Source organism: Rhincodon typus, chromosome 7 (assembly GCF_021869965.1).
Source record: "Rhincodon typus isolate 14 chromosome 7, sRhiTyp1.1, whole genome shotgun sequence".
Taxonomy (NCBI): domain Eukaryota; kingdom Metazoa; phylum Chordata; class Chondrichthyes; order Orectolobiformes; family Rhincodontidae; genus Rhincodon; species Rhincodon typus.
In genome coordinates, this window is record NC_063338.1 from 74,930,729 (window position 1) to 74,953,437 (window position 22,709).

Sequence of the window (22,709 nt, forward strand, 5' to 3'; positions counted from 1 at the left end):
CCCCCATACATGCACATAGACACACACATATATAGACACATAAAGTTTCAAAGGTGTTAGGCAAGTTTGAATATGCTGTCTGTATAAATGTCAAGGAATTTTTTTTCTCTGAATCAGAAGCAGGGGAGGGCTTGACACTCTGGCTAAGCTGCTAAAAGCAAATTCTACTGGATTAGCAGGACTGCTGGATGCTAGAATCGGGGTATAGAAAATGGTACAAAGGTTGGATTCAGTTCAGTTGCATCTTCAAGAGTCGTTAAGTTGACAAGGGCCATCTGAACTAGTTGCATCTGGCGCTGCCTTTTTTTGTTGTTTGTTCTAATAACAAATAAAACTCATTATTCAGGTAAACTGCTTTTTCCTTTCCTATTTAGTTTGAAGTTTTCCTGTGTAGTAAAAACTTGGAATTCAATGGAGTCACCTCTCTGTGTTCATCAACCTTGCAGTGTTTGAGTGATGAAGAATCTTAATCAATTAAGTAGTTTATACATGAAATATACATTTATGAAATACAAAGAAATATGACATACAATAAATACCTCACAAAGGAGACATCTTTCAGCCAAGTGAATTGTTTGAACTATCCAATCGTTCCTAGCATGAAACTGTGTAGAATGCCTTGAAATTTGTTTTGTGGCATGGTATGGGCTCCCATTGAAGAGATGGCCTTGTCACAACAGTGTCCAGTATTGGATATTGATCATTTTACACTGATGAGAGCAGCACCCTTTATTATGGAAGCTTTCATCAAAAAAGTACAATAAACCAACTGAGAGTTAACAATGAAAACAGACAAGGATTGCACCAAAAGTATTTTTTTAACAGAATGAACAAGCAACCAGCTTTACTTAAACTATCATAACAATGGACACTTTGAAGATAGGATGGTCTACTGAACTTCACTGGTCTGTGTACAGCCGCAGGTGGGTATATCCCCAGATTAAAGGACACATGTGCCCAAACTGTTTATTGCATAAGTGCCTGCTGCTACTCTAGAACAAATGAATTCCAAAGTCATGCTTCTGCAATTACAGGACTGTTTACATGTAAACGTTCAACTGCATGTAGAAGCACAGAGGGGCTCAAGAGCGTAGAAGCTAATCTTTCTTTGCATTTACCACTTACTCTCTGAGGAAGTGTTGGTCAGCACCACAACTTAAGTGCAGACTACACTGCGCGCTGACACACTTACAATTAGCATGTATTAAACAGTTAGCCTTTAGGTTTTACAAGTTTGCATGCATTACATTATCATCATGAATTTTATTTTTTTTGAAAAAAACTTGCTTTGAAATTTTTTCTTTGATTTTGCTGGTATTAACTAACTCTTGCAATACATGCCTCTTATGTTTCATTTATGTATTAAGTTTGAAATGAAACCACATCACAGTGTATAGAGGTCCAGTCAATCGGTTTTTTCTGGATATAACAAAAAAGCAGTTTGAACCCCAACATAACTGTTTCCTCATATGTGTTATTCCAGTGAGGCATTGAGTCATATGATGATACTACCCCAAGGAACTGAGGAAAGGACAGCAATGAAGCTGCCCTGTGTCATAACTTCACACATCTTCAGTGGTCACTATTGTAGAAGATATCTTAGGACAAAACACAACCCATCCAGCTCATGGCTATGTTTTAGTTTATGGGAGAAAGAGGACACCAGTGATGGGATTGAAACGTAGTGAAAAGGGGGAAAAAAGAAAAGCAGCTTTGAAATTAAGTTTAGATCAGAATATATGAAGTATCCAATTCATGTTAATAAACAAATAAATGGCTTGGAATCTAGATGTCATGATATCTTAATCTGCTGATCTGCTATTGATTGTTCACTCTGCCAATGACCTTGCCAGAAGTGCTCTTCCACCTAACAATCAAATACACAATGCCGTATGTCACCATTATAGCTCAAAACTAGTGTTTCACTACAGAGCCCTGGGCAGGAGATGGCTGCAGCAGCTCACTGCACTGGCAGCACTTGCTCTGTCAATTTCCATTTTTCATCCAAAATAGTTTTGCCAACTAAATACATACAGAAGTATTCACACAGAGAAATACGCAGAGCAGAGAGTTATTTCCACAATAGCACGGCTTAGTTCGATGCTGCATCTTATTTGCTATTAGTATTTGGAATTTGTTGTTTGATGGTTATCTATTTTTCAGTAACTGTTCCCTCTGGTTCCGGCAATGTGTTAGAAAACGCCCTGTGCAAGCTGTCACTTAATGGGAAGAAACGCTGTTCGATCGTTTTATGCACGATTTGATATTACACATTTTCTAAAGCTCTGGCTTTGTCCACACAAAATCCAGAAGTGACATTTTCTGCCTATGATTGGCCTGAACTTTCTGTCGAGTGGTCCACAACTGGCTTATTCCCAAAGATCTGACAGTATTCCCTCTACATTCTTACCCTTCCAAAACTAGTTTGTTTTTTTTGGGGGGTGGGGGGGTATCCCATTGCTTTCTCTGATGGTTAAAGTCACTTTGCCCTTCCTCGTTCCGCAATCTGTTGTGGTGACCATCTCCTGAGTCCCCAAGGGGCCAGGTAAACGCCTCTCTGAACGAGCCGCTGGGAATTGTGCAGAGGCCGCGTAGCCTGACTAACCTTCCCGATGCCTAATGCATTTCCCGGGGGATAACTCGCGTTCGCCCCTCACCAACCGTTGGAACGGGACAACGTCAACCCATGCTGCCCCCAGTGCGGTAACCCCTCACTGGTTTTACCTCCCCACTCAGCTCGGAGTCAGACTTTACTTTTGCGAGTCTATTGATTTCAAATCTCCACTGGAAATGTACTACACGCTCCTAGCAAGCCCTGTAAGAACCGCGCGATGTTTGTAAGGAAGCTTCATGATGTTCACTTTCAACTCCTTTCATCTCTTTGTAATCTGACTTTAAAGAAGAGATGGGCAGTTCAGCAGAGTGGTATATCATCTTCGAGAGAACTTGATCGGTATCATCCAATCATCAGACTCTGGGGGAGGGTAGTTTGCAGTTTACCACCGGCTCTAACAAGATAGCAAACACCTTTCATGTTAACATTCTGCTGGTGCCCTTACTTTCTCACACTGCCACGCTGCTCCAACACTGACACACACTTTATTTAACTCACTAAGCTTCACAAACGAAGTTCACGAACGACATTTTATTTGAAGTGAGAACGGAAAATGAAACCTCTGAAAACATTGTTGCTTTTATCCTCTGCTGGCTTCCACCGGCAGTGATGCCAAGAGTGAGTGGGAGCTCCCGAGGAAGTGCCTTACCCAAGGGTTAAAGAGTCTGTGAGTGCCTCAGCAAACACCAACCATGACTGGTAAAGAACGATCCCAGCAATTCGCCTCGAACAGAAAGATTTTCTTTTTTTTTAAATTCTGCAATCAGCTTTATGCTTCACTTACTGCCCACCCCAAGTATGCAGAAAGGTGTGCGTCGAAGTGAATTTGGTTACATTTGTAAGTCACTGGAAGGGAGGGTGACAGGGGAACAGCAAAACAGGCAGCAAAGAACAACTACCCTCACTCCCCATACTCCTGAACAAAAATCAAAGAAATCATCCAGAACGTATGTAGCATGAAAACAGTGCACCGCCCTTCGAAACTATTCCAAAACAAAACTTGCATTTCGAGACGGTTTCAACCCCTCGACGTCTAAGATAAATAAATAATAATACGTTACGGATAGGTCCCTAAAAAAAAAGTCGAGCATTACGATTTAAACGAGATGGAATCGAATTCTGCTCCCCCCCACCCCCCCCGCGCACCCTACCCCCCCACCCCCGGTTTGGGAACTGGCATTCTTCTTGTTAATTTCACCAAGCCAACTAATTATTGCGAATTGTTGCTTATTGGCTGAGTCCGAAATCTCTGGTTGGCAGACTGTACATTCCGTGAAGGTTCACTTCGAACGGAAAGGGCTGCTGCACTTCTACAGATTTGGAGATAAAGGTGGTCACTAACCTAAGCTGTCACTTCCACCGACTAAATAGCTCTAAAATGCCTTGACATGACAGTGCTCGGTATAGCGGGACGTCAGCTCCAGTTGCGTTAGTCTGTACAGGCTGAAATTTTTTAATATATAAAATTTTTTTTAAAAAATTGCAATGTATTTGATCGATTGAAACTAAACTGAAACTAAAATAGAAACCCGTCAAAGATGTTATTCCTTTCGTGGGAACACAATCCTGTCGCTCATCCTCTATGGGTGAACTGCAAGGCTGTACCATACAAACAGACACACACACACACACAAAATGTTGGGTTTGCAGGATGTACACCTGACCCCAGGCGCGGCAGACTCGGGAGTGAGAATTTGATCCCTTTTAGACAGTTTTGCTCAAGTGTTGCAAGCGAGTGGCCACGAATAGTACCGGCATGCCATCCTGAAACATTATCTGTCTGTCAAGCAGGCCAAGGCTACACGGACAGGGGAGAGTGCGAGCCATGTAAGGCTGTAACTAGGGAAAGCCCAGTTAGCTCTCTCAAACACCTAAGCTATTTTCCTCGACACTAAACTCTCCTCTCCTTTCTCTCTCTCTCTCTGCCACCCCCCTGTCTCTTTTCCTCTCACTTTTCTTTTCATCTTGTTCTTGATGCCGAATGCAAATTTAGCCTACTGGCGGTGAAAGGGCTGAATTGTGATTAAGAAGAAGCAGCTCTTTCTTTGTTCTCCCCTCAGGGGATGTTTACTGGGAGAGACACGGCGGATCAGATATGAAAGGCATTCAGGTCACCATTGATGTGAGTGAAAGTGAAATCATACCTTAGGCATTCAAAAGACCGCAGAGTCAGAGTTCAGCTAACGGTGCCTCTGCTGTGCATATTTTCCCGTTAGGCAAGACTCTCAGACAACAAAATAAATAACTCTTCACACAACAACATGCATAGATACACTTCCTTTATATTTCAAAGTTTTTTTTAATAAAAAGCCTGTAAAATATTACACTTTCTGATGGCCATAGGATTGATCCAAATATATTTTGACTAAAACGTGTATAATTATGTTTTAAAAATTCCGCTTAGTTTTTTTCCAGAGTCTGCATGCATCTGCTCAAACATCAGCAATTAAGTGTCGGAAGATCTTTATTAATTACGTTACACGCATAAAGCAAAAAAAATCAACAGAAATGCCACAGCAGCCAGTCTGACTCAATCCCACTCCCCAATCCCCTCCCCGCTATTTATGTACAAAAAAACAGGCTAAAAAAGAGCCAACTAAAAGCCCATCAGAAAAGGTGTCTGTTATAGACGCACAGACAATTGCACCCTTGTGGAAATGTGGACTGAATAGTACAGTGGACACCCTAGCACTATTGACGTTATAAACATGTAAATGAAACACATTAGTCCTGACAATCAATTGTCTGTGATCACTGCAAACCTGCTCCCTCTCTCTCTCTGTTCTTTGATGACAGGCGCAAAATAGCATGTACCTTGGGAAGCCGCTTTCTGGGAAATGACACAAGGAGCGAAAAAGAAAGCCAGTTTTTTTAAAATTTCAAAATAAGAAACCCAGAAACCTTTTCCTTCCTCCTTCAAGGAAGGCGCACCTACAAGCAAGGACTGATGACAACGGGGTAAAATGTTTGGACTGGAAAGAGTCTGCCTTTGTTAAGTCTTGAAAGCAATGTTGCCATAAATGAATTACTGCCTATCTTTTACCTTCAGCATAAGTGCAGACACAAAACTCTGCTCGCAGCATCTGGTTCTTACGCCTTAACCCATTCCTCCAAAGTACCTTTATTGACAATGATCAATACATCCTAACAGAAGGGAAAGATCCTTTACTAATGTGTTTACAGCTGATGATGGATAGCTGCTGGGGTCTGAGATAAGTAGAAGGGGTGGGGGGATAAATCTTCACAATTCTAATTAATGATTTTACTACCTGAAAAAAACTATACAGTTGCTTGTTACTGTGCCCGTTTTGCACTTTTATTATAATTGATATAAAATGTAATATTTACTATCAAGGCCAATCCCCTCACATTTGGTCACCAGGCTAGTTGCAAGTGGCAACCAAATGTCGCTTTTACAGTTAGCTGTTACTTGCAACACCTGATGAAAGTATTGCAACAGTGTTTGGACACTATTGGTGAAGGTTTACAAGGCTCCACCAGTGACGTTTATTTTCTTGTTGTCTGGAGAGAGACTTTCTCTCCTTCTATCTCACCCTTTTTGTTCCTCTTGTTATTTTAGAACTTAAAGCATTTCTTTTGCTGCAGCTGGGCGGATTCACGAAACCTGAACTGAGACATACACTGGGTCAGCCGACCATGATGATAGGCTCACTGTTTAGCGTCGCTCAACAGAAACAGCAGTGTCGGCCCACAACAGTTAATCCCATGATAGTTTTATTTTTTTTCCCTTCTCTCTTCCTCTCCCTCTTCAAAAGCAAGAACGCGCTTGGCGGATACTTAACAATTAGATTGCCCCAGATTCGGCAGATCTAAAGTTAATAAAAAAAACCTTGCGCTGGCTTTACTTAAATGGGTTTTCTCAATTTCGTACAATATCTCGCAGTTGAAACCCAGTACGAAACAATGTCGAAACTTTAATTTTTAAAACAGTTCTCGAGAAGTTAGTTAATTTCTCACTGATCCTGACCAAACTTTTAGCAGTTCATTTTGGCATTTTGGCAGAAGTGACCAGACCCGACGGATGGATCACCAAAAAGAAAATAAATTACCAAATACAACGACCAGAAGGCTTAATGTGGGTGGTGGAGCAGGAGGCTCAACCTCATCATTAAACATTGCGGACATTATTTCTGCAATTAACAAAAGGGCTCTCTCTATCTCTCTCAACAGAAAACCAGCATTCCCAGGGAGCGCCACAAACAGGACCTGTGCGTGTGTGTGCGTGTGTGTTGTGTGAGTTAAGGCGACGAGGTGTGTGGAGAGGCGCGGGAGTGGGAGGTTTGGTGGGGAGAGGGAGGGGAGGATGGGAGACCCTAACAAAATATCAGTGTACAAAGGGTTAACCAAAATAACAAGGACAGTTTTGTCACCCTCTCCACTTGAGTAAATACACCCTGAACAACGGCAATCGACTGCCAGTTGTGAAATTGCTACATGCACATCAATTTCACTTGCTAAAAAGAAGTTTGATTTCCTTTGATCTAACTGGAAATCAAAGTTACCCAAAGTATAAATTATTAAGTAAGCGCGGGTCTCCCGAGTCCTGAAACAAAACACTTAAAGTAAAAGTGTTTCAAAGTTACAGATGAGTCAGTAATCATCTGACTTGGGTTGTGACTGAAACTGACACTGCCTTTTGTTCATTTTTTTTTCTCGGTATTTTTTTCACTCCCCTCCTGCCTGGTCGCATAATCGTAACCCAGCATCTTCCCCCCACCCCACCCCCCACTTCTTTCCTGCAATACATATCGCCCTGATAACATCTTCAAATATTGCTATCAGCGGATGCACAAGCAAGGAGCTGACATCTTTTCCATGACTCCAAGAGAAGGCAGCGGTGGTGGTTGTGGGGGTGGGGGAGAGGTGGTAGAGGGAGATTTTTTTTAAAAAAAAACCTTCTCCTGCAATCAGCTATGATAAATGCAGGCGATTCCCCGGGGGAAAGACATTTGGATGTGTGCATGACACGGGAGAAAATGAAAAGCGGTTTTTACCTGCAACCCCCATCTACGACCAGAACGGAGGGAAGTGGGGTAGAAAAAAAGCGGGGGATGCGCATTAAAGTGTTAAAGTCAATCACTCCGATAAAAATACCCAGAAAACAAGATACTCGAGAAAACTTGAAGTCACGTCAGAGATCCAGCCAGTGATCTTCAAGGCACGTTGGTATAAAAAGCAGCCCTACCTTATTTGTCTCCCCCAACATTGGTTTGTAATCTCATGTTCCCATGTTTTTTGAACACACACGAACACACGTACATACAACAGCAGAAAGAAGGGACAAGCTACTCTTGACACCAGTAATGTCCTTTTGGAATACTTAGAAAGGGAGAGACAGAGAGCGAGAGAGAGAGAAAGAAAGGACTCAGCCTCAAGCATTGATATTACAACACACAAAAAAAAGAAAATCAATAAGTTTAATCTGCTAAAGGAGGAAAAGGCAGACTGCATCAAGGGGGCAAGGTAACATTCACACACACACACACACACACACACAGTCTTCTCGTCCAGTCGCTGCGGACTGTACTTTAAATAGAAACTCGCGACTGCTCGCCTTTTTTTTCTGCTATTGTTAAAGGACACTTTATTTACTGATCCAGCCAAACATATCAAGGTGGGGGTGGTTTTTTTCTTGTGGGAGGGGGAAGAGTACGGAACACAAGATGAAATGAATGTTCACACAAAATGTCGAGCTGGCGGCATAACATTTGAGCCAGTACGAGGTGAAAACATGAATAAACGCATCAACAAAGCCTGATCCCGAAACACACAGAGACAGAGGCTTTAAATAATGTGAAGGACGACAAACGCGCACACACACACATATACACACAAAAAGGACAAGGTATCAAGAAAGGGAACGTTTTATTCTGCTCCCGGTATCAGCCCTCCCCTCCCTTACCCCACACCACACACACATCAAAACAAAATCTAAAGAAACGAGAGAGATTTGCTCATTTAAAAAAATCCGCCTGACGGTCTTTTTCTTTCCTTACTTGAGGGTTATAATTTTTGAAAAAAAAGTTGCAGTCATCCCTGAGAGGGGGGAGAGAGAGACAGAAAGGGTTGGACAGCAAGTACGAAAACATTTAACAAACATATGTATGTAAGGTGTGTTCTGTTAGACTGAAGTGTTGCCAAAGTCTGACACGTCCTTTTTTTTTTGATCGAAAAGAGTTTAGCTAAATAAGCGATCGCTTGGAAAACAAACAAAAGAGGCACATAACGGTTTTCTCCCGTAGGCGAGTCAAGTATTATGGAGAAAGAGAAAAAGAGGACAGGAGTAACTTTCACACAACACACATCCACCACTTTCACTGGGGTGTGCGGTGGAGCTGATTAGTTGGGGTGGGGGGGTGTCTTTTCAAAGTCAATCAACATTACACGGAGGGGGGAAAATACAGCCGCTCTTCACAATCTGAGGTTAACTTTGTGCGGGAGGCGATGGTAGCAAAGGAAAGGTGCTCTCTCCTACCGTTTTTCCTCCTGGGGTTGGCTTGTTTTCGCCTCTTACACCTGGGGCCATCCGCCATGATCTGCTGCTTCATTGATAAGAGTCTGATCAGATTCCAGGACTCGGCATCGGCTCGTCCCCCCGGCTCTTTTCACGACGCTTTACGGTCCTTCGGAGGGGGAGACAGAGAGAGAGAGAGGAAGGGAAGGAAAAAAAAAGAGGGAGCGTTTACAAAACATACACGCCAACAATGTGTTTTACGGTACTCATTTAAATACTGCCCGCGAAATAAGGCAGAGCCCGGCCACCAGCGCACCGAGCGGACTTAGGTTCCCGCGATCCCACAAGCGGGCACCTCTCTCTCGGCTACACACGCACATCGTTAACTCTCAGCCCTGACTCTATCCCCTAAAACCTTCACAAACTGGGGGCCAACTGCACAGGAGCGGAGTGCCTCAGACTGTCCAGGAAGACAGCTGAGGCTCAGACCACCGTCATCTGTTTCTATTTCATGTTACTTTTTTTAAAAAGAGACAAAACAAGGCGATTGTTTCCTCCTCTCGCCCACCTCCTCCCCCCTCCCTTCCACCACCCTTCACTCCAACCTCCAGGGGCTTGTTTTCTTGTTGACTTTTTTACTCTTTTGTTTGTCGGTGGGAAGGGAGCGCTGACTTACGAGATGGGGGAAGAGGCGGAAAGCAGGACGTTCGATGGTACCGTTCGTTGGGCGTGAGGACCGGCATTGAACTGCTCTGCAGGACTTCTCGAAAAAAAATGTTTGATTTTTATTCCTCCTGACTGTAGGAAACGTGGGATCGTTAAACTACAGCAACGTCTGCAAACTGAGGTGTTGAATGGCAAACTAACGGTGCCGGCTGAGATCAGACTCGGTGTGTCATCTATGCATTTCCGCCCTCTCTGGAATTTACACTTTTACCTCTTTTTATTTACTTTTTCAAAACAACCCCCCCTTAAAAAAACACAGCTATTACAAATCCTCATTTCACACACACACAAAACGCAAAGCATCAAACACCCGCGATGATTAAAGGTGATTCCGGCTCATGTAGGCAAAGTGTAACTGTGATATGACATGACTGTGGTAATTCCCCCAAATTTACAGATGTCCCATTTTTAATAAAAAAATAAAAAAAAATTAAAGGACACACACATCTGATTTACGCCAGGCAAACCAGGGCAGGAAATGATCATTTTATAAACGTTTTGTTGTGAATTCAAACCGAAACGAAAAATGGGGGGTGGGGGGGGCCAGTCCAGGCGCTGTTCCAAAAAAAAGGTTCGCATCAAACAAGCGGCCAGCGCACACAAACTGTACGTTCAATGTGCAGATATTTACTCCTGTTCCTTGTAGATATGAAAGTCCGACCGCAATCCACATTAATTAAAAAAAAACGCATACAGCAACAAAGAGTATAAGATCACTCAGAAAATGGCCAGTCTGACTAAGCTTATGTAATAAATTCACATAAGCGACCAAGCATGTCATAGTGAAAAATGCCATCAGTGTGCCACACACAACTGCACTTTTTTACTTATTTCAGTGAAAGGGGGAAATAAACAATTACGGCTGCTCCTACACAATGAAGTACACTTGAAACATCACCCGGTCCCCTGAATTCTGAGCAGAAAACACTTTAGCCATAAACTCGCCTTCAACACGAACCCCACCTTTCACTTTTTTTTGCCATCCTAATTGAAGTTTGTCAGCCGCCACCACCTTCCCCCTCCCACCACTCCATAAGTTCGCTGTTTTCCTTTCCTTAAAGCTGAGAGACCAAGACACACACACACACACACACAAAAGTGGAAGCACCACTTAGTTCAAAATACGATTCAAAGTTTTGGCAACAAATGTATTCACAGCGAACTAGGGACCCGGACTGTTTCACTCGGTTGTATATTTACAAACCGTGTCCCCTTTTCTGAAATCAATCGTCTAGAATTAAGAAAAATCTATCGATTTTGTCTAATCCCTCGAAATTTCCGACTCTACATTGGAGCTGCAATGAGGGGCAAACACATTGTGAGTAAGGCACTGTCTCAGCAGGTAACGGTTCCTTTCAACAACCTATTGCTCACTAAAAATAACATAAAATCACAAAACGAGAAACACGCGTCCTGGAAGGAAAATAAAAATTGACATTTTAGTGCGAGGATTCATACCAGTTGACGGACATGTTTCATTTTGCCCCCTTTCAGCACCTTTTTCTAACACCTGGATGTCAGGTACTTGAACAAAGTTTTGCGCCTAAAATGCAGGCAGGATCAGAGAGGGGTCGGCTGGAAAAAAAAATCTCTAAAGTTTATCTCCACTCGCACAACAATACCTGCGCACAAAATCTCAGTCTGTAAATACAGATAGATAGATAAATGTTTAAAATACCTGCTCTGTCCTGGCTCTGTTGTTTAGTAAGACTGCTGGGAGGTCGACAGCGTGCAGATGAAGGAACATGAAGATCAAGGCGAGATTTTTGTTCAAAAGGAAAGGGAAAAAAAGAAACCTTTAAAGACTTGAGGAAGGACCGTTATTCCTGCTGTGCAGGTTAGAACTGATCGCTCCGTTGTCTCTCACACCAGGAAACACAACCTGTGGACGGACTGACGTGTTCCGCTTGTTGGAATGACATTTTTCTATAAAGAGAGTCCCTGAAGTGCGGCCCCAGAAACGCACGCCACCTATCTTCGTGGTAAGGGATAATTGAAGATCCGTAAACGTGATCATCGGTAGATGTGACGTTTTCAAACATTTTTCTCCCTCTCTCTCTCCCTCTGAGTGTCCAGTCCGAATCTGGATTAAATTACCTTTTCAATTCACAGCCATCAGTAGAGAGGACTGGGCAAGGGGGAAGGCTGGTGACCAGTGGGAATGCAGTTGCCTCTCTCCCTCGCTCGACGTAATCCTGAAATGGCATTCTTACAGGGTTAGCTGTATCTGAATGTCCTGATCACACAGCCCCGCGCTGCTCAGTGACTCAAAGCAAAAAACTCCAGTCCTTTCCAACTCCTATTCAATACACACAGGCGAGGCAGCGGGAGAGCTGGATGCATCGCTATGTTCACCAGATGAGGCTGGCGTTCGGGATCAGTACCGGGGTTGATTCTTGTTTTTTTTCCGATCACCTCTCCCCCTCCCTACCCCGCTCCAAACGCACACATGTTTATTTCAATAACGTTTATTATTTAACCGAAAGTTTGGGAGCTCGCGTCTTTTTTGTTTGGCCAACTCCGTCCGAATCCTGAAATCCCCAACTTTTCAGCTCGTCTCCGACCCTACAGAATGTGTCACTCGAAATAACCTCTTCATAAAAAAACTTTTATCCGTTTCTACCGTGGGAATTTCTGATTTTCAAGCAAAACACGCGAGTCTTTTTAGGAATGGCCCTTGTAGACTGTTCTCTCCCAGTGTCTTGTGATTTGCCATTTAATTATCCTGATCTTTAAGGACTTGGTTTTAAACAGCAAACTCTTAAAGATTATTCAAACCACCGTTCTGACCCTCTAACCCCGAGTAACCGATCTAAAAATAAAGGGTGTGGGCATTGGGCGGTGTGAAACGCACTGGCGGCCAAAGGGTTAACGTATTAAGTTGACGAAGTTCTCATGGGAAATAAAAGAATACCTGGTTGTAACTTAACCACGACCCACAAGGATGGGATTTCGTGAGGTTGTTAGGATGAAGCAGCGCATAGATTTGGGTTTATGGGGTGTGGTTGCCAAATGCCTTATGTTTGTAAGTGCTTATGTGCGTTTATCCGCGCCACTGTGTCTGTGCGCTTTTCCCCTACTTTTACTGACTAGTTGTACTTGTCCGAATAGCTGCTTCTCACCGTTAGTCCAAAAAAGCTCAGCCTCCGCAATGCTACCATTGGCTCCGTCACAGCCCCAAGCGGTTCTGACATGTCGCTAACTCCTGTTTGGTTAATTAAGTTTTCAATCAGCAGACAGAGGGTGATAATACATCGGATTGATAATTCATCGAAGCCCGTCCTTTATTATCGCAGGAATGGGAGGGACGCTGAGATCTTTTCCTAAGCATGTACAACTTATGAGATGTTGTGGTTTCTGTAACGAAATATAAGTGAGCTCCCTAGAGATCTGGAAAAGTCTTGATTCCCGAGATGTCTCTTTTTAACTCCTGTAATTATTCCAACATCAATGGTTAAGGGTAGCACAAGCTGCTTCGTTATAACGACTGGATTTATAAATTGTTTGAACAAAATGACCTGGTTAAGGGGGATTCTGTCGAAATGTAAACCAAGTTTATGGAATTTCACGGGAAAATCTCCTCCATTCCTGTCTGAGGGAAGTTCTGTGCTCACTGCCAAAAGTTTATCCAGAGCTGAGGCCAGAAGTCATTCTATTATTTTTTTCAATATAAAAATTTGATAAATCATTTTTCTTAATGTTGCAACATAACAAGTTAAAAGAGTACCCAGGATGGATATAAAGTGGTGAAAATTGAGTCAAACTCTTGCCTCACTCGCTTACAAGAAACAAGTGATTCTAATAACGCTGCTTCTTTTCACTTGGAATAAATTCTCACTGTATGTAGCTCTTTAAAATGAATTTTCCTTTTGATGCATATTGCAAATGCTTTTGTTTTGTGAGAGTTTGGAAGGTAGTGATGGTGGTGAGCAAACATATTGCATTAAGCTGTATTCTTCAGGAAAAAAACCCGCTATTTTCAGTAAGACAAGGTTTTAAAAATGATAAATTGTGCAAGATTCAGTAAGTTGTAGGGTGTAATCTTATGAGTAGAGAGTAGACTGATTTTCCCTTGAGCATAATTCTAATAATCTTTATTTAACTTAGTATTCACCACTGGTTTAAAAATCTAATGACTAAAGAGGCTAGTGATTCACTTAAAATGTGTTTTTCAGGCTGCTTCATTTGCTGTACTTTTGCATAATTTTTCATTTAGATGGTAGACCGATGACCTAATTGTGGAAACTCTTGTCGAGAGGTTTATTGATCTGACAGAATGAAGGACTTTATTTAACAACAGCAAAGGTACAGTCATCAAATGGCATTTCTGCAATGTTGCAATTTCCGTATATACTTTTGCAAGTATTAGGATGAACTCCTCTAATCATTTTCAAGTCTACCCAGTTACCAGCAAAATCATATAGACGAGGAATGTTCTACATTTGATTAATGCCGATTAAATGATCTCAGCCGAAGTGGCAATTGTAATTGGTTTCAGGGCTCCTGGCTTAAAGCATGGAAAATTGGCCAAAGTTCGTAACATCCAGCATGAGTGGCCAAGCATGGTCATCAGGTGAGGGCAGGGCTTCAGTTGATTGATGTTTCTTGTGGCCACATGGTCTCTGCCACTGCCAAGACATGTGTAAGAATAATGATCACTTAAGGGAGATACTGTGCAGCGGAGAGTGTGTGAGGAACTGTTCCCCAGCAAGAAATCAAGATGCTTAGAAGAACAGAAAAAATGTTGGTGATTAACAATGAGGAAGTAGTATTAAAACAACAAAATAAGCGCTCTGAGGTGTTTTATAAAAAACAGTCTGATTTTTAGGTGATACTGATTTTTAAATAATTAGTACTGAGATATCTGTAATTTATATGGGGCCCATTTTTAAAGGAAAGACAAAAAGAGAGCAAAAGTTAGCGTATAAAATAATTCATTTCTGAATGACCTTTTCTTTTACTGTGAGTGTCATTAAGCACATTCTTTTCAGTCATTTACTTTTAAAAGGAATACTGATAGTGATGCTTCAATTCAAAGAAACACACAAAAGTTCTGCACATCATCTGACTGATCCTAAATACGAATAGCACATAATTAATCACTCCCTTAAATATTCATCCCCTTCCTCCTTATATATTCTCACACTATCTTCCCCTTTTCCATAATCCACTCCACATGTTCCCCACTTGCTGTATTAAAAAAAGTTCTAAGCTCTTTGCAAATTTCATTTTCTAAACCCAAGTTTATGTTCCCTAGTTCTTGCATTTGTAGCAATGTCAAACATAGTATTAATCTTCAAATTAACTATCCCTTTAATACTATTGAATAACTTATCTGAGCCTTCTGTTCTTCAAAACAAGTTATCCCAGGCTTTTCAACTTCTTCTTATAACTCAAATGTCAAAGCTAGACAACAGTTAGGTTTTCCATTTCATGACCATTCCTGATGTACAGATATCCTTGCCATGGCACAGTGAGCAGTATAATATACAATGCCCTCATGGCAGCCAACTAGTACCTTGAGCAAATTTATTGTCTCCTTGTGAAATATGTGTTCGTGGTCTCTTGGTATTCTTGTTAGTTTTACTTACTGCTTCCGCTCACTGAATCATTAGGTTCCATAAGGATATGCCCATTTTCCTTGTTCACTTTTCAATATAATGTCCTCTGCCATTGAAGCCATTTGGTTTGTGTTGTCACTTTTAAATTTATTTTGCAAATGTCCACTTTTCAACTCATCTGCTGAATCAATTGTGACTCCGTTATTCAGCCTTTGTTGTAGTTTTTAGACTGACATGGTGTTCTGCATCATGTGCTTTGCGATGGGGAGGAACATGTGCAAAAAATCTTTTATCTAACTTGCAGGGGTTGGTGGGAAACCTGAGAACAGGAGCCAATTTGTTGACTGTGACAACTACAGCCCAAACACAGTTTGGTAAAATGTGATCCCTAATGGGTGAAACCACCATTTATTTTAGTTTTGGACAAAAGCTGCCAATGATCCAATTAATAACAGTGCCAATCTGAATAATTTAGGTAAATCTGAAGGAATTTTGCTTTAAATGGTCTTTTCCTTTAAGAAATCTATATTACAAAGCACAATTTTTTTGGCAATTGCCCACTTTGCATATATGCAGCAGATTATTGTAAACAGTATAATACAATCTGTTAGGCATGTCACTGTATTTGATACAAATTTATCATAACAATCTGTGAGAACATGTTGAAAATGAGCACTCTTCAGTTCAGCAGGCTTGAGACGATAACATAAGAGAGTGCTTTTTACAAAACAAATTAACATAAATTTGACTTGGTATCTAAAACCTAAATTCTCACTAACACTGCAAACAAAGTGTGTTTGTAGATTCACATTTTACGAATGTTAGGGGTCCCAGTTGAGATACAAAAGCAATCAGAATACTTGTCCTCACTGAAAGCACGGGTATTGCTTTTAAATGCTGTTTCTGGGCCCATCTGGGTCAATGTAAGATTGGTGTCAGTTCATATAGACAGGAAGGGTCATAAGGCAGGCACAGATTTGCAAATGGAAGTGAAAAGCAGTAGCATTTGGGAAGCTCTTTGTTGATTTCACTCCATGTCACTCAGTTTTTGAAGGCAAATCTATAGCTAGTTAATTAGTCCCAGCTTCTTAGCAACAGTTTCCCACTCCCTCAAACCTCCCAAGATGAAGTGGTTACCATAATTTATGTGAGATATTTCAATAAATATTTGATTGAATGCAGAAATGGTTAACTGAAGCGACAAATTGCACCTTTGTGTCTCTTATCTAAGTAAATGTGTAGAATGCAAAAATTGTACTTGCTATTGTCATTTTCTAAGATTCTTCAAATATTAAACCTTGTGGCATAACTGTTGCTAAAATGCACCACTTTGACAGAATTTACAAAAATACATTTTTTCCGGCTGTTGCCATCACAAGTTTCCTGTCTTTTCAAAAGGATGAAACACATGCTGGATACAGTTCTGTGAGCATCAGTATACTCTGGCACCACATCTAAGGGGCCATACTTCATTTATGAGTCTGATCTGTGAATCTATTTAATTGTGGAGAAAAGCATAGTTCACCTTGTTGGTGTCCTCATTGAAGCCCTTCAGGACACTAAAGAGCACTTAAAATTATGAAACCTTATCTAATGCTTCCTTCTCAGGCATAGGATGCTGAGAAGGCATGTGGTATTCCCACAAATATCCTAGCTAAAGGTTTGCTCATTCAACACTGAATAGCAATCAAACCTGGATATTTCCCGATCTCTATTACCTGCGGCTTATTGTTACATATGTTATACTGGCTATATTCAGCGCATCGCAGTATTACAATGTGCTTGTTAAAGAAGCATTAACATGTGCAAAGGACTTGTTTTGGGCTAAAGTTCTGGATATCTGATATAGTGTGTGGTATACTTCCAAAATGCAATGAGCGTATGCTTCCTTTCCACCATATTGGATGCTTAAGAGTCCATTTATTAGATACAAAATTGATGTGGCACAATTGAGTTTCTAGCCCACAACTTTCGATGGACCATAGCTTCTTCCAGTTGAATAATGGCAAGTTCAAAGCCATTATCTTCGGCATTCATCACACACTCAGATCACTCATTCCAAACCCTATCGTCTTAGATTAAAGAATACTATTTGCAATCTCAGTGTCAAACTGGGCTTCAAGCTAAGTGTCCAACCTGAGATCCTTTTCATCAGAAAGAATGCCAGAGGCTATTTCCCTTAGTATTTTCTGGTACTTAGCCATCCCATCTGCTGTTGAAAATCATGCGTCAAATTTCATCGTCTTGAGATTCTGTCACCTCATTGTTTTCCTGGATGGTGTTCCCTTTATCATTGACCATAAATTTTAGGTTATTTGAAAACTCTGCTACCTATATCCTATCCTGCACCACAAACCCGTCACCCCATCTATCCTCATTCACCTCAGTTCCTGGTTCCTCCAGTGCCTCAAATTTAAAAGTATAATTAAAAAAATAATTTAGATCTTTTCTTGGCCTTGTTGTTTTATGTCTGTCAACCCCATGGTCCCTGGTTGCTCTGTTCCTCTGTCATAATCTCTTGCATTTATCTACTTACCTTCAGCCCAGTGATCACGTCTTAAAGTCTCCCGACACTGCACGGCCCTTAAACCTCTGACTTACCCACTGCTAGCTCCTCATTTAAGCAAATAATTTCTTTGATCGATCTTGAACTTTTGTTCACCTCTACTAATATCTCCTTTTGCGGATCAGCACCCATTTTTGTCCAATTGCTTTTGTAAAAGCAGCTTGGGACATTCATCTATCTAACGGTGTGTTATAAATGTGTGTTTTTCATCTTAACAGAGACACTAAACTGTTTATTTCAAGGAAGGTAATATTACTCTCAAAATAAAATAAATGAATTCCATGCAAACATTTTAATGTTCATATACTAATATACATACTGCATAATTTAATGTCATGTAATTATTGACTGAACTGTGGAGGAGGAAAGAGAGCAGAAATGAACTTTTAATGACTTTGTTCTAGGATTATGGATTTATTTGTGTCGAGACATGTTTATATGAAAGCACCAGAACATCACTGTATCTGAAGATCAAAAAGATGGCTTGGTAATCTGACCAACATAATTGCTGGTAGAGACATTTGTCTAGTCTGACATTATGAATGTGTTGTTCAGCTTCAGCAGCCTACCTGAATTCTGTTAAATGTAACTGAGGATGATCTTAGGTTATAAACTTGTCATTTGAATATGTTTCACAACAATCTTCACAACACCTTCCCTGAAGTCAGAAAGTGACAAGCTTTTTATCTGATAATACAGTTAGCCAACCTCATGGAGTGCAACAACATCAGACAAACTCTCAGCTCCAATCCCTGTGGTGAGAGAATGGAACATCTACAGGAGATACACTTTGGAGTCGCAAAGAAACAGGAATGGCTCCAAAATGGCTGTAGTTCTCTTTGAAGCCAAAGGTGGTCCTTGCCTGGCACTAGTAAGAGTACTCTTCACCCCTGCAGTTCCTATGATGTTATCTTACATGTCCTACTGTGTGCAACATTATCAATTTTATAACGGTTGTTGAGGGAACCTTCTGCTATTTAAGGAGTATGGTCATGAGATTCTATCAAACATTTTAAAAGCACACAGCATTAGTCAGATAATTAGTGGATAAGGAGCTGAGAAACTATACTTTGAAACTTCATTAGTTGCGTGACATATTTATAAATTGTCTGTTTTCAAAAGTGAAGCAGCTCTCCCCATCTCAGTTCAGCAATATTTAAAATCATCTTCACATTGCACGAAAATAAAAGTGAGCAGCATGTGCAGTTATCAAGCCGGATAATATATGGTCTATTATATTTCCGTGATGTATGACAGTCAATAAGAACATGTCATCAGTCATGGCAGCACATTTTAATTGATTATAAATGGCATGACAATTTGTGAAACTTCTGGCCCTTCACTCTCTGTCATTTAGATCAAGAGTTTCAAAATTTTTTCTAATGTATTGCATTTGATCTGGAGGCATAACTTTGTCATTCTGACTTGTTAAGGGGAAGGAAAAAAGGAACAGCTGGCTTGGTGATCATTATGTACAAAGTAGGCAGTTTTGTAAATTAATATAAAGGGAGTAGCTATCACCCAAAAGCACTTAAACTGACCTGGATGCAAAAAAAGATGTGTTGGATGAACACAGGGCCTATTGTGGTGACACTTTCTTTATTAAAGTATATCTTAGGAACAACTTCAACACTCGGGATTAATGCAAAATTATTTCCATCTCAATTGCCATGTTTACCCTTCCCTGTCTAAATCATTAATGTCTTGCTGGTAGCCAAGTTCCCCTTAATTCAGCCCTTTCACTAATCAGTGGCTAAAATTTCAAAAATATGCTGTACTTAAAGTGATGGATTTCCAATGGAAGTGGTAAATTTGAAAAGTAGGTCAGCGAGCAACATTCACAGGCCCACTAGGAGTTAAATTCTTGAAGTTGCATTTTTGTAGAATTTGCCAAATGATTATTTAAATGATGAGATTTCAGTGAATGTTACAAATCTAATTATAATATTACAACGTAGGAGATTTACATTAGTTGGAAAACTAACTAATGAATCTCTAGTTTTTGAAATTTAAATATTGCTCTAATAAAAAGATTACTGTATTGCCAGATATTCAGAGACCTCATAAATTCAATGCATTTGTGAAGGGAAAAAAAAAAGCACTGCTTGCTTGAATTCCTTTAAGTACGAAAAGCTGTGCTTAAAAGAAAAACGTCAGCATTCACTGTATTAAAGTAACTCACATTCAGTCTGCTTTTATTTAAAGACCATGTGCTATCCCATATTTCTGGTATACAACTTAAAAAAAGTATCAAACTGCATTTATGTTAATGTTTCAATAAATTCAAATTGTGAATTAAAACTTTGAATACGTAAGTATTGAAACAGCTGCCTTTATGTGATAGATGACTCAACTATGTACCTCTAAAAATTGTGGTCTGTCTGTCATTGGACTGTGAATAATTCCTATGTCTACTACTTTTATACCACCAGAGAAATCCGTCCACCATTAGTCTGCTCAGAGTTTAGTCACATCCATTAATGTCTGGAATGGTATGTTATTATTAGGTTACCAGGTGTTGGATTCACACCACTACAAGACTGTTAGTGATTACACCAGGAGTGGGCTGATGCCATCACTAAGCAAAAGGACTGCTAACCCAGCACTCTTCATCTCCTTGAGGGCAATCAAGACTCTTAATAATTGAATTAAAGCTGACAAAGTATTGAAGCAAAGCACAAAAAAAGGTCCTCTTAAATCGCAGCTTGTCCAGTGTTGGGAACATTAGTGATTTGAAGCTACTAACCACTAGGCCACAGTCAGTCTGAGTAGCACGTACATGTCAAAGGTCACATTTACCCAATAAAGTGCCTTATAAAAGAATTTTACCAGTCATTTACTTTAAAACATTTCACTTTAGGTTCCCTGCTGGCCCAGTGGGTAAATAAATTGTGTGATGTGATATTGAAGCATGCAGATCAGGATGGCTCCAGTTTTTATCCCTGTTCTGTGCTGACCTGACAAATCTCACTTGCTATAGGGAAGCAATGTGAATTTCAGTCACTGGATTAGAGAGGGGATAATCAGCAGAGTTCCTGTTCCTGATCACTATCATATGACTCTGGTTGGAATGTATGCGTTTGGATGCCAGGTGAGTATGGGATTAGGCTCCACTGTGATCTCTATCATATATAAATGGTTTGAAAATACTTAATTTTGATTTGGAGTAACTGTTGAACCCTCTATGCTTTGTGCCCATTACTTCCATCATTAATATTTCACAAATGTTTACACAAACTGTGTATTAGATAACTCGGTAAATCGCCTTACAAGGTAGTTTGACTTACCAATAATGCACATGAAACAGAAGCCAAAATTATTTTAGTTCCTGAAGATTGGTCTCTGGCCAACCTCTTCATTGTTTCACATGAAAATAAAAAAAAGAATCAAACAAAAAAAGTGTAATTTGTGTTAACAAGTCTATGGTCAGACTGTTCACAATTTATCATGTTGTGCACTTTACCAAAATTGAGTCAATATTATGAGTAAGGTGAACGCTTAGCCAATACTTTGTAGATTTTCTGCTTCTGTTATGTCAGCATCACAGACTAACATCTGTATTCCACCAATTTTTTATGAACGTGGTTTAACAATGTGATAATGACCAAGTAATCTGTTTGTGTGATGTTGACTGAGCGATATAAATCGCTAGGACAGCGGGAATAACTCTCCTATTCTTATACAAATACTGCCACAGGATTATTTACATCCACCTATACAGGAGATGGGAACCTCAGCATAATGTATTTTCTGAAAGACAACACCCCTCTGACAGTCTAATGTTCCCTTAGTACTGCACTGGAGTGTCAGCCTTGATGTTTCATTCTCAAACCCTAGAGTGGGATTTGAACCCAGATCCTTGTATTGAGAGGCAAGAGGGCTAGCAATAGATGAAACGTTATTATCGACCCTGAATGAATTAAGCAAAACCGGTCACTTTTCATAGATACCATAACCATTGTTCTAAATTGGATGCCATTGGATCTATAATTTGCAAATTTGTGTGTGTTCTTCTATCCTCCATGCCTCTTCTTAACTGGCTCCAATAGTTTTACGTCTAAGGAACTAATTGACATAATATTGGATATACAATAATCTATTCACTAATAATAGGAATACAGTAAATTGTTTTTCTGTTATATGCTTATAATTTAGAAATCCTCCTCCAATATTCCAAAAGTGGGTGAGTCATGAAGGGTTAAAAATGACTTGTTTTGGCTAAAATTAAATGCCCTCTACCTAAATCCTGTACTTGATCAGCTTTGTAGTAATAGCTTACAATTGACTGTACTTTCAGTGAATGGTCAATAATCACAAAAAAAATTTTATCCCATTGATAATTCATTGCACAGTTTTTGTAAAGTTGTTTTGATTAAATCTAGTTTGGTTGGCCCCTGAAATCTCTCTGAAATTTTATGACACCACCTCTTTAAGAAGTGATACTTGTACATATCCCATTAGGGTCGATTTGCCCAGATATATAATTAGATTGTGACTTATTCCCCATTGATCTGATTTACTTCAAACCTGTTTTGGTGATCTAAATCCTTCCAGATTTTTTATGATGTTGCCCCTTTAGGGAGAAGAACTTATACATATCTTAGTGGGAGTGAAAGTAATCTACAGACCTGCTGATTGCCTAACATGTTTGTTGTTTGTAGTATGCCCTTTGTGACCAGCAGGCAACACATAGTATTTGCATGCTAAATTTTGCTGATTTGACCCTGTTGAAATGATTCTGTTGTTGTAGATTGTTCAGGACATGAA

At 40.3% G+C, this 22,709-nt stretch overlaps 2 long non-coding RNA genes across 6 annotated transcripts in view; one reads left to right on the plus strand and one right to left on the minus strand.

Annotated features, from left to right (window-relative positions):
- The window catches only part of LOC125483544, a 45,877-nt gene extending 33,679 nt beyond the window's left edge, over positions 1–12,198 (minus strand). For 3 of the 5 annotated variants that reach the window (XR_007262487.1, XR_007262486.1, XR_007262489.1), the window contains exons 1-2: positions 11,494–12,189; positions 9,111–9,258 (exon numbers count right to left, since the gene is read on the minus strand). This is a non-coding gene — a long non-coding RNA (uncharacterized LOC125483544). Of the gene's footprint in view, positions 1–9,110; positions 9,259–11,493 lie in introns of all 5 variants that reach the window. The other 2 variants (XR_007262488.1, XR_007262485.1) reach the window with 2 other exon arrangements.
- LOC109938866 lies at positions 12,134–19,993 on the plus strand. The gene is made up of 3 exons (XR_007262490.1): positions 12,134–12,203; positions 14,032–14,120; positions 18,347–19,993. It is a non-coding gene; the product is annotated as an uncharacterized LOC109938866 (long non-coding RNA).
- The last annotated feature ends 2,716 nt before the right edge of the window (positions 19,994–22,709 follow it).